The following is a 16,005-nucleotide window of genomic DNA, read 5'->3' on the forward strand; positions in this document are numbered from 1 at the left end:
AGTGAATATAAATTTAGGGAAAAAGTTCATATTTATAATGATGGTTAAACATTGTAAAATATTATTGGTTTTTTTGTTTATTTTGAGGAAATTAGTCATATGTTATATATAATATATATATATATATATATATATATATATATATATATATATATATATATATATATATATATTTATATATACATATATATATATATATATATATATATATATATATATACATATATATATATATATACATATACATATATATATATACATATATATATATATATATATATATATATATATATATATATATATATATATATATATATATATATATATATATATGTATACATATACATATATATATATACATACATACATACATATATATATATATATATATATATATATATATATATATATATATATATATATATATGTCTATATATATATATATATGTCTATATATATATATGTCTATATATATATATGTATATATATATATATATATATATATATATATATATATATATATATATTATATATATATATATATATATGAATGTATATAACAATATGTTATAAAAAAATAATGTTTTGGATGCATCGCTTCAGCTCTATCAGAAAAAAGTTGAAACGTTTTATCAAAGGAAAAGAACGTCATTCCAACTCTTTGTCTTTTCAAACTTAACGTCTACCAAATCAGTACACTTTTATTTGTGAAGTAAATTGCTTGAATTTCCGAAAAAAAAAAATAAAAAGTCAAGGCTTTTGAAATAATTATGTATACTATTTTAGGCAGCTTTTGTTTTATTCCGTCAATACTCATATACTTTTAACTCAAAAAGTATATTTTTATTGCCACGATAAAACTGTCAGAAACAAATGGTCTGGTTATGTAAGCTCTAAGCTACATGATTTTAAATTATTGATTAAGTCAAATGTTACTGTTATTAAATTGATTTGCAATTTATGTGGTGGGCAAATTATAAAATGGAAAACTTAATATTTATTTTATTATTTAGTGCATAAAACTAAAAAAGTTTGACAAAATTACTGTTTCATTTCCAATTAGAACTCTGTCACATTCTGTATAGGTACAACACCTCAATAGAATGTGACAAATAAATGGTTATTACGAATCAAAAGTTTCTAGCAGAAACACTAGATGGAAGGAGGAGTGTTTTCCAGACTTCTCATAAAAATACAAAAACGTTCAATGTTATATATTAACATGATACAAATAAAGTTTCTCAAATTTGCAGAGCTTAAAAATCAAACTTCATAGTTGTTCGTTCACGTAGAGACAGTAAAAATATTAAAGACTAGTTGTAATTTAATCACATGGAAAAATGGAAATATTTAATTTTATGTGTGTTTCATCCCATGTGTTTAAATCAAAGATTAAAGTGCTTGATTACCTGAAACAAACATAAATAGCTCTATTGCCTCTTTCTTGTTAAAAGTTTAAAGATTAATTGAAGCTAACAATTTCTAAGTGAAAAAAAAGACATTATTCAATATTATTTTATGTTATACTAAAAAATTTATTTTATATTGCTTAAAAAATAAAAAAACACATTTTAATAAACGGTTTGTTCACTATGGGTGTTTTTGTGGTTTATATAAATTTGATATAAAGCAATGGAGTAAAGACATTCTGGAAACGTCTCTGGTAAATAGATGAAGATGGGAAGGGGTATGATTGCAATTGTATTTTGTATAAAGTTAACAAAAAATGTTTTTAGATTTTTGATTTCGATTTTTTTTTTAAAAGGGTAGGGTAGGCTCTGACACCCAATCACATACATCAGAGCACGTTGCGGTTGCATATTATAATGTGTTACAATCTAACTTTAACAAAATAAGTGCTCTAAAAGGTTTTAAGCTAAGATGATTAATAAGTTGATGAATTTACAACGGAAAAATCATAGATATCCATAACGAGTGTCTTGTTTTCAAATTAACACTATGAATAAATAGTTCTTGTATTTAGCAGAAAGACTGCATTTATAAATTGTGTTTGGAATAAAAAGTCATAAAAGTATACTTTCAAATAAATACATTATTTTTATATTTTAATTATTTTCATTTTATTTATTTCAAAATTAGTATAAAGTCGATATAAAGACAAGTGAATATTAAGTAACCCATGGCCTAAAATGTTTATATTGAAGAATACAACAACAATTCCATGTACATCCCAGCCAGCGCAAATAGGTGTTTTTAGAATCTAAAATGTTAACACCTTTAGACGTCTAAATTCAGATAACTATAAGACATCTTATTTCATTCATATTTGAAACGACTAAAAATAGCTGTCTGAAGCCGTCTAACAGATGACTACTAATAGATGTCTTATATTTATCTAAATTTAGATATCTAAAAGTGTTAACATTTTAGATGCGAAGAAGAACGTCTAAAAGACGTGTTTGTGCCGGCTGGGTATTGTAATGTTAATCTAATCTAAACCAATGATGGAAAGCTACATCAGACTCCTCTATGCTGACACAGGTAAGCTGCACAAAGCAGCTGGTCAAGAAAGCTATTATAGAATATTGCTCAAAAATTTAGTACACATAAGATTTTAGTTGCGTTTTTTTCTTTAAAAAGGAAATAAAAGTAAAAAACAAGAAATTCAAGGATTTTTAAAAAACGAAACATATTTGTTTAAATATCTTTATTCAAAGTTATAATATCTTTTAAAAGTTATAATATCTTTTAATTTCTATTCAAAGTTATTATATCTAAATATCTTTATTCAAAGTTAGCATATAAAAAAAAAAAGTTGAAAAAGCTGCTCATAAGTTTAGCACACCTGGATTTAAGTTTGCTTTAATAGTAAGATCAATAAGGGATATGTCCACCTTTGTTCTTTATGCATAGTTTACATCTTCTTTTAATCGAATCAAAAAGTTTTCGTCAATAATTAGTTGATAAGCTGTCGAACGACTCTTTCAAACTATCCCTAAGATGTTCAGCTGATGTTACGGGAGCTTTAGTGAGTTTGCGGTCCAGTACAGTCCATACATTTTCGGTTGGATTAAGGTCAGGTGATCTAGCTGGCCACTGAAGTAACTTAATGTTATTTTCTTGAAACCAAATAGTCACCGTTTCCGTCTTGTAACAAGGAGCGTTGTCTTGTTGAAACTGCCACTCCGACTCATTGCTAAAAAAGTAAGGAATAAATAGTTTTCAAGCGTTTCGATATATTTATGTTGATCCATACGACCATTCTATTAGTAGCTAAGGGCTGGGCCGTCATTAATGATGCAACCCCATATGCCTACCGAACCTCCACCACCTTGTAGTCGCGGTACAATGAAGCGACCATGAAACATCTCATTATAGTGTCTTCGGATAATCACTCTGTTCTTTCGGTTAATAACTGTAAAGTTGGATTCGTCACTAAATGCTATTCTTCTTAGTTCATAGTTAGTCATTTTCAAAATAGCTTTACAAATATTGATACCGATTCGATTAACTGATCAGCTGGTTTAAGCAGTGGTTTTTTGGCAGCAACGTAGCAACAAAGTTTTTGATCAATCAATCTTCTATTTGAAGTTTGTCTTGATATATGATTATTTAGAGCCAAGTTTACTTCTTGTGCAATCTCTTTGACTATTTAGGGTTTAAACCCTAAATACTTTGAGTATTTAGGGTTTTTTCTTGCAATTCTATAAATACAATTATCATTTCTGATACTTGTTATTTTTGGTCGTCCAGATCGGTTTTTGTCAACAGTAGTTACAGTTATTTAAATTTCTAAATTGTTCTGAGTACACATGAACAAGATACAGACTTGAGAGTTCGAGCCATTTCAGAACTATTGAAACCACCAAGTTGTAGTCCTACAATACGCTGTTTTATTTCAGAGCTAATTGATTTTTTCCCCATCTTATTGGTTGAGTTATGGAGAAAATTGAAGCGAAAAATACCAAGTTTGTTTCAAATGAGGTAATAAATACTTTGTATATCTTAGAAACTTTTGTTCAGTTATGATGTAAAAAAGAGTATTTAAATTTAGTTTTTAGTAAAAATTTGAAGTCGAAAAGTAAAAAGCGGCAGTTAAAAAATAATAAGAGTGCAAGTGTGCTAAACCAATGAGCGTCTTTTTTCACTGCTTTAATTAGCGGTTTCTGTTTAAGTTGAAAATAGATGGGTAAATTAACAAAAATTTTTTCTATTTTTTTTTTTAAAATGTTTGTTTTAAGTAACTCTTATAAAAAAAAAAGAAAAGACATATGAAGTTTGCCGCCTAAAAATTCAATTAAAAGAAAAAAAATGAAACTTAAATTTAATGTGTGCTAAATTTTTAAGCGGTATTGTATATTTTTTAAAGAAATGCACAGAAGGTAAGTTAACTGCTTCATATTAAAGAGCGTTCCAGTGTTTTGTTACTCTATTTGTAAAAAAATTTTCTCGTTCAATGCAATCTTTAATAAGTTGAGGCAAAAGTCGCTGATTGTGTCTACGGAGAAAGTAATTTGTTGTTGAATGAAGTAGGGTTTGAAGGAATTGAAAATTAACTTCATCAATCTGGTGAGTAAATTTAAACTGTTTGATTAGGTCAACTTTTTTTCCTGCGATCCTCATGTGATGTTTGTTTTAGCCTTTATAATCATTTCTTATATGGTAGATGTTTTATCTAGGACTTTTTCTGTCAATGCAATATCTTTTTTTTGGTGAGGACACCAAACCTGTACTGCAAATTTGAGATGTGGACGAATGTATGCAAGGTACAATATTTTCCATAAAACTAGTGTGTGGCTACGAAAAACCTTTTTGAGATAATTAAGCATTTGATATGTAATTGAGGCTGTTTTGACTTGAGTTTTAACCTTTAAGTCATTGGAAACAATAATCCCAAGGTCTTATTCAACTATCGTTTCTTTTAATGTATAATGGGTTCCATCTGACTGTCGCATTGTGTATGAGTGTGTTGATTTGTTGATGCGTCCTACATGCATAACTTTGCATTTATTGGTGTTAAGAGACACTAGCTATTTGTGCGACCTATAAACAATTTCATCTATATCAGCTTAAAGTAGAGTGGCATCTCGCAGCAATTGACTCCTATAATTTTACCATCATCTACATGAAGCTTTATATGGTGTAAAATGGTGTGTGGCAAATTGTCAATGAGTAAGAAAAAATGCAGTATAATATAATGCAATTTTGGGGCAGTATGAATATGCAATATTGGGGCAGTATTGTTTACAATATTGGCGCAATATTATAAACTATACCGCGCCAATATTGGAATATGAACATTTTTCCAATATTGGCGCTACGATATTGCGCCAAAATTGTTAAGTCAGTATTGGCCAATATTGGCGATACAATATTGCACTAATATTGTTAAGTCAATATTGACCAATATTGGCGATACAATATTGCGCCAAAATTGTTAAGTCAATATTGGCCAATATTGGCGATACAATATTGGCCAATATCGGCGGTACAATATTGGCCGATATTGGCGGTACAATATTGCGCCAATACTGTAAAGTCTATATTGGCAAAATATTCACTTTGCAATATTGGCGCAATAATGTTTAAAATATTGCGCCAATATTGTAAATAATATCGCGCCAATAATGAGGATATAATACTAGACAAAACCAAAATATGACAAAATAAAATCAATGCTGTTTAAATACAGGCACAATATATATATATATATATATATATATATATATATATATATATATATATATATATATATATTTATGTATATATATATATATATATATATATATATATATATATATATATATATATATATATATATATATATATATATATATATATATATATATATATATATATATATATATGAACTTATACAAATTTATATAAACTACTGTATTATACTCTCACTACCAGATAGTGGGAACTGACTTTCATTATTTTGCTGATACTTTTTTCATTGCTCAACATTGGACGTTGCTCAGTTATGGTTCTATTTTTTCTTGCGTAATATCTATTAGTGGCCGTCACCAGAAAGCTGCCAACTTTATCTTAAATACTTTTGTCAGTAGCAACTTCGAATTGAACGAATGAAACGATCAATGATTAAGAAATTGACAAACTACAAAACACAACTCTACAACATGTTTTTTAACATCATCACAATATAATTTTAAAATATATAATTTTATGCATATAAATATTGTAAAATAATTAGCTTTTACTAAAATATTTATTTCATGAAAGGAAATGGGATGAAGAATACAAATAAAAAACTTATAAATAACTTTACCTATAACAACTTTGCAGGACATTTTTGTTTCCTTCCATACATTGAGTATAAAATCATACTTCTATAACCATTTGCTGTACTTAGATTGTCACTGTAAGTTGTTTGTAATCATCTCCTCTAACCGAAGAAAGAAAGTTCATCTAAAATAAAAGCAGAAATGTAATATAATTGGTTCTATTAAAAGTTTAATGGTTCCTCTTATGTGTATGTTTTAGACGGGTTTTCATAATGTCATATTTTTATTAAAATATGACATTATGGAAGAGTAAAAGCAATTGGTTACAAATAGATACAAATCCAGAGGTTTTTGCAGATCAGGACTGATTTTTTTTATAAAATTTTTATAATGTAACCCAAGGATAAGTACCATCTAGAATTTTAAAGGGTTTTGTGAGCTTCTCTTTCCCTTGACCACAATTACACTGTAGTATAAAATTTTCCAAGATATGTTGTATTCGACACAGTAAATAGCTGTGGTGAATAGACCCTAAAGATGTCATAGATGTCTCAGATTATAAGCCATTGCCACACAAAACAAGTTGCTAGCTGAGCATAAAAGATAAAAATCACAACAAAATGTAATATGCATTAATATAAAACGTTCTTATATACAACATAACTATAATCAATCATGTATCATATTGTATCATTTGTTTGTTTGTTTAATATGAATGTATCATATATTTAAAAAACTTTAATAGTACATGGAACTGTTTCCAAAAACTATTAACTAATATCAATTCACTGGTACATACTATCGATTCATAAGGTGTCTTTGTTCCATAGTTTTTCTTCCAGGTTTGGAAGATCTTTTTTCTTCTTTAACCGGCAAATAGATTCGATAAATTGAAAGAGATAGTCAAGTAAAGCTCTGATGGAAACACTTAACCCTAAAATACTAAAGATTTCTTCAATCTCTAAGAAACTGATATAAAATCTCATTAGTGTCACTTTTTTTGTAATCTGCAACTTTTTGGAGGCATGGAAGCTGGAGACATGGAGGCATAGAAGCTGGAGACAAAGATAATAAATAAACAATAATAAACAGCCGCTTCAACGCTTGATGTAAACTCTAACGTTTCTATCCGTTCTAAAGCCATTTCATAACTGTGTAAAAAAATATAAAGCAAAGATGAAACCGTACTAAGCAATGAACAGTTACTATATTTGAGTCAAATATAGGTGTTTAGATCATTAGCATCTTGCACATGTGTAACTTAAAATTAAACAAGCAAAAACAAAGTTGTAAATAAGAAAGTTATAAAAATAATAAAAAAAAAATTATTTTCAGCTGCTTCCAGTTATTTTTAGAGGCGTGGCTGCACGAATGGCAGCCAAAACGCAAGATGCTTACTAGAGATTTGGCAAATACACTAAACTTTCATTGATCAACCTTGAAAAACAGATTACATTCATGGCACACATATTGTTGTTTTTTCAACTTTATTGCTAAAAAAAAATTCACAACAAATCAATATATAATATAAAAAAAACTTCAGGTTAACTTTTTTTTCAGGTTATTATTTTTTTAAACTCAAATATTAGTCTAAAATTCATTGAGTTTTATTTCTTAATCTAAATTGTAATCGCTTTTATTTCAAGTAGAGTTTGATTATTGGTTACTTCAAGAAAGTGAATTATAAAGTTTGTGTGATTTGGAACGGTTTCCGTAATAATATATTCTTATTTAATTATGACATTTAGGAAGAGTTAAAAACGATCGTTACAATTTTTTTTGTGTGTTTTCATTCTCTATTCTAGGTTGCCTTTACAACGGCTAAAGTGCCGTCGTAAATGCACCCTGAAGACAACCAGTAAATCTTAACCCTGAGATTACGAGATTCAAATGAGCATAAGATTAAGATCTCATGCTCAATTGAATCAGTTAGCCAGGTATAAAATAAATATTTTTTTCAGCTATGGAACACCAAAATGAAGTGCTTTTAATACACAACACTAAAAAAAATATCATAAAAATTAATCGGTGATTAGTTAGTTCGAAATTTAATTTCATATTATTTTTTTTTCTCCATTAAATAAAAATATACTCTATAATAAAAAAAGAGTTTGTTTACTGGCATACTGCAGTAAACATACAGGGAATTGTATAACTTTACAGTTTAACATTTAAAAAAATGTTAAACAGCATTTTTTAATTAAGTGTGAGGGTTGGTTTTAAAATATGATATGCCAACAAACTTGAAATTAGAGGATTTTAAAGTAGGCAAATAACTATTATAAGAGTTTTGATATAGCATATTGTTCTTATTATTACTTTTATTATTGTTATGTTATCTAAGGTTATAACTTTACAAATAGAATAAATAGGTATATAAAATAAGCTTATCAACCCTTTGTTCTATTGTATCTACTTGTGTCGGTCTAATCGTTTATATGCAATTGCACATTTAATGTACCCATTATGCATCTAGATGGTTCTTAAACGTTGTGACACATGTTGAACATACTAATTTAGATGGTAGACTATTCTACAAATTGTGAATTACATACTAAAAAAGTTTTTTGGGACATCTGTCTTACAAAACATTTTTTTAATTTTTAAGCAAGACCGCAGGTGTTGATAGATAAAATAATGAATTGTATTAAATGAAGAAAAGAAAAGGTTGTAATTACATTTATAAAGATTGTGAGTGCATTTGAAAATTTCTGCCATGTCATTTCGTAAGAAACGATAGCTCATGCTAGTTAAATTTAGTCTCAGTAGTCTTTGGTTGTAAATGAGTCCAGTCAGGCCAAAAACAGATTTACTAGACTTTCAATTATTTGTTGATCTTTTTAAAGCCTAGGATAGTAGACAGAGCTGCAAGAATCAAGGTGAGGACGAACAAGGAAAATGAACAAAGTAAGAAATGTTAAGATATTGAGATTGACAAATGATCTTTTAATCATTCCAAGAATTTTATTTTAGTGTTATTCTTTGTTATACTTTGTTTTTTTGCATATACTTTGTTTTGTTATTCTTTGTTAAACTTACAAAATAAGAGTAAAGCAAAATTTCTCTCAATGAAGATCCCAAAGCCTTTATCGACGAGAGAGTTTTTAAGATTACTTAAAGTATTGAGATTTGTATCGACGAGTATATAAATGAACTTTGTGATTTTGTGTTTGTTGGTCTTAAGGGCATAACTTTAAATTTTTTTACATTTAAATTTTAGTTTTCATAGTTTTGCCCAGTTTGCTGAAATGTCCCTATCTTTTCGCTGCATTGCATGGTAGGCTATTAGAAGACAAATTGTATAACTTAGTATCATCTGCAAAGACAGATACAACATCTAATACCAAATCAGAAAAATCATAACTATATATCATAAAAGTAAATGCTGGGGACCACACTATGTAATTTCTGAGTATGTACCACCATCTTGCCGATCTCTTAGGTAACATCCAATCAAGTTGTAGAGTTTGTCATCTACTCTGTAAGCTTTTAACTTTAGAAGTAGGGAATAGTTTAGAAGTGTGTCAAAAACTTTCAATATATCTAGATGTAAATTTTCTATATTAGTTTTATTTTCCAAGGCTAATGACCAGACATCAATCCTTACTAGAGTTTATTGCATTTTTAAAGTCGCATTTATATAATTTATTACTGTTTTCAGCATTACTTATTGCGTGAATTTTACTTTAATCTTGTTTAACTACTCTTAATATAATGTGATTTAGCAGATCTAGTTTAACTTACTGATTTTTTCATTACCTTTAACATTGCATTAAACTATTGCATAAAATAAGATGCTATATAAGATATAATACGTTATGAAAAATTTTGTAATAAATTTGTAAATGTATGTGTGTGTGTGTGTGTGTGTGTGTGTGTGTGCGTGTGTAAATGTGTGTGTGAAGATCAATAATAATAAACAAAAATAATGACGTATTTATTTCTTTAATAAATATCTTTAAAAAAATAAATAGACTATAAAAATTATATTTTACTGACGAAATCTTCTGAAAATATTTTCATTTAAGAGCAAACAATTTTAATCTTGATACATATAGTATATTAATTTTTTCCACTTCTTCTCGTGATGCAAATTGTTTTAAATCAATTACAACCACTTCTTCTCGTGATTCAATCCGTAAATGGTGAATAAAAGGATTTCATTACTTTTACCACTTTTTCTCGTAATACAAATCTGTTTCAAAATAAATTACAAACACTTCTTCTCCTGGTTCAATTTGTAAATGTTGAACTAAAAATACTTTTCCTACTTCTTTTTTTTTCATAACTTAAAATATTAATTTTAAAATCGAAACTTTTTTTTGTAAAAAATTAATAACATAAGGATGTTTGTTTATGTAAAAAGATGCTATTATTTACATTTAAACACATTTAACAGAACTAAAGGATATTCATATTGAATATTCCATAATGTTACGCATGCGTACCAATATGCAAAAATGTCAACATTGGCATATGTTAACTGTTTAACATAAAGCCAATATTGGCATACCAATATTAGTAAACAATAAAGGGGTAATATTGGTATTCTAATACTGGCCAATATTGATATGCTAATATTAGCGCAATATTATTTGCCAATAATGGTAAGGCAATATTGGCGTTATATTGCTTAACAATATTGGCGCAATATTGTTAGCTACTTGGGATATATATATATAAATATATATATATATATATATATATAAATATATATATATATATATATATATATATATATATATATATATATATATATATATATATATATATATATATATATATATATGTGTGTGTGTGTGTGTGTTTTTTTTACAGCATATATATATATATATATATATATATATATATATATATATATATATATATATATATATATGCATATATATAGATATATAGATATATATATGTTTATGTATATATATATATATATATATATATATATATATATATATATATATATATATATATATATATATATATATATATTATATATATATATATATATTATATATATATATATATATATATATATATATATATATATATATATATATATATATATATATATATATATATATATATATATATATGTATATATACAAATATATATAAACACTGTTAAAAAAATAGTGCATTTTTTAAGGAAAAGTACCGACAGCTGCCATGACAAGCTAGCCGTTATTTTACGGAAAAACCCATTGCCTGTAAATGGAAGTTTCCGTTAATATACGGATATTTCCGTAAAAATACAATGACTTAAACAAAGTTAAACAACAGAAGGTTTGGTTATCGCAGCTCCCGGAAATTTTCCTTGAAAAAATGGATACTTTCGTTAAAACTAAACAGGTTTTTCTCGTTAAACAACAGTAAAGTTGTGGTAACTCTGCGGTAACGCTGCCGGATAGTTTCCGTAAATAAAAGCAATTTTGCAGTTGATTTTTTGTTTAGCTGAAAATTAAAAAAAAAATATTTCTAGCGAATATGCAGATATAAAATTGATTGTATTTAAAATATAACTGAAAACAAATTTTCTCTGATTTACATTAGAAATATTAAAATTTCGGTGATTTACTTTCACTTCAACAGCAAATACACTAATGAATAATAAATTAGTAAAATAATGAACACTTTCAAATAAAATATTAATTACTTTGATAAAGTATATGCAAGCACATTATAATATATTTATATTAAATATCCCTATATCCATTTACAATACAGATATACTTAAAAATATGTCTTTAGGTAATATATATTGATTAAACAATAAATTTAAATATAAGTAAATCAATCCAAATGCAAAAAAACACAGTCTTTCCTTTCTTTTCCATTTCGTGTCAACTCTAAATATAAAAAAAAAACAAAAAAACAATCAGTTTTTGAGTAAAGAAAGATTTTAACTTTAGCAAAGTAATAAATTAAAAATAGCACTCATCATTTGCAATAGTTACCTTACAGTTATTACTCAATATGACTGATTTAACTAAGACCAAATAACAAAAAATAATACCTAGAACAAATAAAAACTTAAATAGATGTTTTACAAATAGATGTTTTACAAATACAAAACTGATGTTTTACAAATAGATCTTTTAAAGTGCACTGTAACCAATCTAAATTTGTTTATCATTATAATAGTGATAAGTGAATTTCCTGTTAATGCCATTGTTGGCACCATATTCCTAAATTTAAATGTCCCATTGCTCCTTAATTTTAAATTAGATCTTCTTATATTGTGAAATAATTAAAAATCTTTAAAACTATTTAAAATCAAATTCCAATAACTAATTACTAAATTTAACTAAAAAATAATCCAACAATTTAATAACAAGCCCGATTTTTTTTTTCTGTTCTAAAATGAAAATTTAGTTTATCAAATTATTATTTAAATTTATTATAAAGCTATTTCAAAACCCAAATTTAAAATTTAATAATAAAGATAAATACTAAGCTCTAACGTTTAGCAAGCTAAAAAGAAAAAAAAAATTATGAAACATAAGGATAATATAACAGAGAATTAACAATTTATAATTGAAATAATTTTTACTTATCTGCTCCATTATCATTACTAAAAAATAAATATGAAATCAATAAAATACCTTTTATCATTTTTAAAAAATTTCATACTTAAGTTAAAAATTTTAAAAACCTAAGTATAATCCTTATCTTAAATACTTTTATTTTTGGCTTATTCAGAATAATTACTTTGATAGACTATAATAAAATACAGACATATTTAAAAAGTGTAAAACAGTTTTATAATTTAAAAAAATATTATTTTTGTTTTCTTCTGGTTCTAAATATAAAATTAATGATGAATTATAATTCTGATAACTAATTTATACACCTTTGAGTGCTTTTTTGTCTAAATATAAACAAATGTGAACACATAAACGGTACATATTTTGTTATAAACATTTATATATATATATATATATATATATATATATATATATATATATATATATATATATATATATATATATATATATATATATATATATATATATATACAGACATGTGGCATTGAAATGGAAACATATTTAAAAAGCAATTTTATTTTTATTCTTGATTATATTTTTATAAATGTTTAATTTATTTTATCATTGATATCATTTTATATTTTATATTATTGAATAAGACCTGTAATATTTTTTTCTTTTCGTTTTTTTAATTGTTTTCACGTATAATTCCATGTAAAAAGTCCATAATGTCCACATTGCAGGATAAAAAAATTTGATTTTTAGTCAGTTAAAAGTTTAATGGTCATTTTTGAAGAGTGAATAGATGCGGAGTCTTGGTGGAAATAAAAGCCATTTATTTGGATATAGTCTTTTCATATCATTTTTAATAAATGGTTTATAATACTCTCTATATAGTTAATTGAATTAATTTTAACTCTTGATTTGACAAATATCAGAGATATTAATCCTTTTTCCCTAATTCCTCCCCATACCATGATGGATTTTGCATAATTTCTTTAAAATAAGTTACTCCTTTTGTTTTTTGATATTTATTTTTGCAAATGTTTGAATTATTGATTACAATCAGTAAGGTGGAATAGTTTTTATTAGTTATAAAGAGTTTTATCCTGTTTTTCTAAATAAATCCGTAAAATTTTTTTGATCTTATAAACCTTCTCTTGATTGCTCAAGGTGATAATGAATGTACACATTATTTTGAAACTTTTTTAAAATTAAATATCTTATTAATGTAACGTTTAATTGACTTTCTTGATATCTTAAACTTTCTAGATAACTCAGAAATATTTGGTGGATTGTCTTTTATTAAAAAGTTTTTCATTTGAAAAATTTGCCGTAAATTAAGCTTTAATGGTCGCTGTCAACGTTCAGCTTTTTTGCAATTTAAATCATCATTTCTTTTAATTCTCACCACGTTATTTTTAACTCTTCAAATAGTGCTTATTAAAGTATTGTTTGATTTCTTTTTTAACAATTCCTTAGTCATTCTATACGAATATCGAAGTTGTACAACAATAAAATACATCTTTAATATTTTTTTTTATTTTTTGTCAAAATGCTTTGTTTACATAAATCTTTTTTTCCTCTAACAACTTAATCCTTTCGTGCCGAAACATGTTATAGGCGCACACATGTGCGCCTATAATAAACTTATCCAAATATCTCTATAAAAGTTAATGTTCAATCCTAATAAGTGTTAAATATTAACCTTTTGTGGTCATAGAAATATAATTTAAGCCTAGGAGAGTAGGAACTATTAATTTACGGATTGTTTTCATGCTTAAAACACTAATAACAATTAACAAAAAAAAACGTAATTGATAGACTTTTCTTATTGCAGATGGCTTTGAGAAGTAGAATTATAAATGATCCAAATGAAGCTCTTCGAATCCTTAATGGATGATGTCATTGATTTATCATGTGAATTTTCAGAGTCTGATGACAACGAATTATAAAAGAATAAGACTGCTATTTGCTCACCAACAGCTCCATCGTCACCAAGTCGGTCATCATCATCAGAAATAATGTCATCGTCTGAAAAATATGTTAGTTCTAAAGATAATTCAACACAATAAACAGATGTGGACTTTGAGACTATTAACTCAGGAACCTATGATAACAAAGGACTCGATGCAAAAACTTTTGCTAATAACAATTTTACTGTGAACAAGAAAAGAAAAATACGTAAACAACCAACGATTCCAACCATAAAATCAACCTTTATCAAGACAAATAAAAATCTTCATACCATCAAGAAACCTCATATTACTAAAGACAAGAGAGAATGGAAAAAAATTAAAATTACTAGGATAATTATTCCATTTATGGCAACACCAAGTCCAACGTTTAGAAAATCTGCAATACCTTGTGATGGCAATATCAAGCTAATCAATTTATTTGAATCGCTTTTGAAGATGCTTTATTACAAAAACTTGCACTGTAACAAATCACTATCATTCAAGAAGGTTACAATCCTCTCCTATAAAGCATAGAATAATATGGTTTGATGTTACGTCGAATGATATCAAAGTATTTATATCAATCTGTTTAGCGATGGAAATAATAAAACTTCCTCGCATTCATTACTACTGGAGACAAAAAAATTAGTTTTTTCTATCTCATCTTTTAGTAAAGTAATATAAAGTTAAGTATTATAATTGTAAAAGAAATTTAAGTAAATGGTATAGGCGAACCATTTACCACCTATTGGAAATATGCGGTCATAATACTTATGTACTTGAGTCTTGGTTTACTGACCATCATGCTCGCAGTCAATATAGATTTCGTGAGGAATTTATTGAACAATTAGAAGGAAATACTAGACCTAAAAATCGCGTTAGACCTAGTAATTTAAATTAACACATAACGTTACAATATATAATTTGAAGTTAAAACTTTAGTGAACGATAAGCCAAAAGAATGCAAAAAATATTCTGAAAAATACGAAAAGCTACTTTATTTGTAGATCCCGTATTTTTTGCTAATTTTGTCTATTCTTTGATTCGGTCTTTAATTGTCGGAATATGTGGCATTCATGGTTATATTTTAAAAACATAATGCACATAAAATGACTTTAAAAATATTTTATTTCTTTTAAGAAATGTGTAAATTTAATATTTTACCTATTTAAATAAGGAAAACTCATATATTATATATTTTAACTGAATAACACAAAACAGGTAAAATAAAATATTAACTTCATCAGAGAAAAATATTATTTACATTATTTCTTGTTATATAAGTTAGGAAAGTAACCCATCAAACGGAAGCTTAGTAAATTTTTCACCCTTTTAAGAGTCTTTATTTACTTT

The 16,005-nt window shown here is 26.1% G+C and overlaps 1 protein-coding gene across 8 annotated transcripts in view; it reads left to right on the plus strand.

The window, feature by feature from the left end:
- The window catches only part of LOC136082342 (uncharacterized), a 129,724-nt gene that overhangs the window by 65,309 nt on the left and 48,410 nt on the right, over positions 1-16,005 (plus strand). The gene's annotated exons all lie outside the window — the stretch shown is intronic.

Source organism: Hydra vulgaris, chromosome 07 (assembly GCF_038396675.1).
Source record: "Hydra vulgaris chromosome 07, alternate assembly HydraT2T_AEP".
Classification (NCBI taxonomy): Eukaryota; Metazoa; Cnidaria; class Hydrozoa; order Anthoathecata; family Hydridae; genus Hydra; species Hydra vulgaris.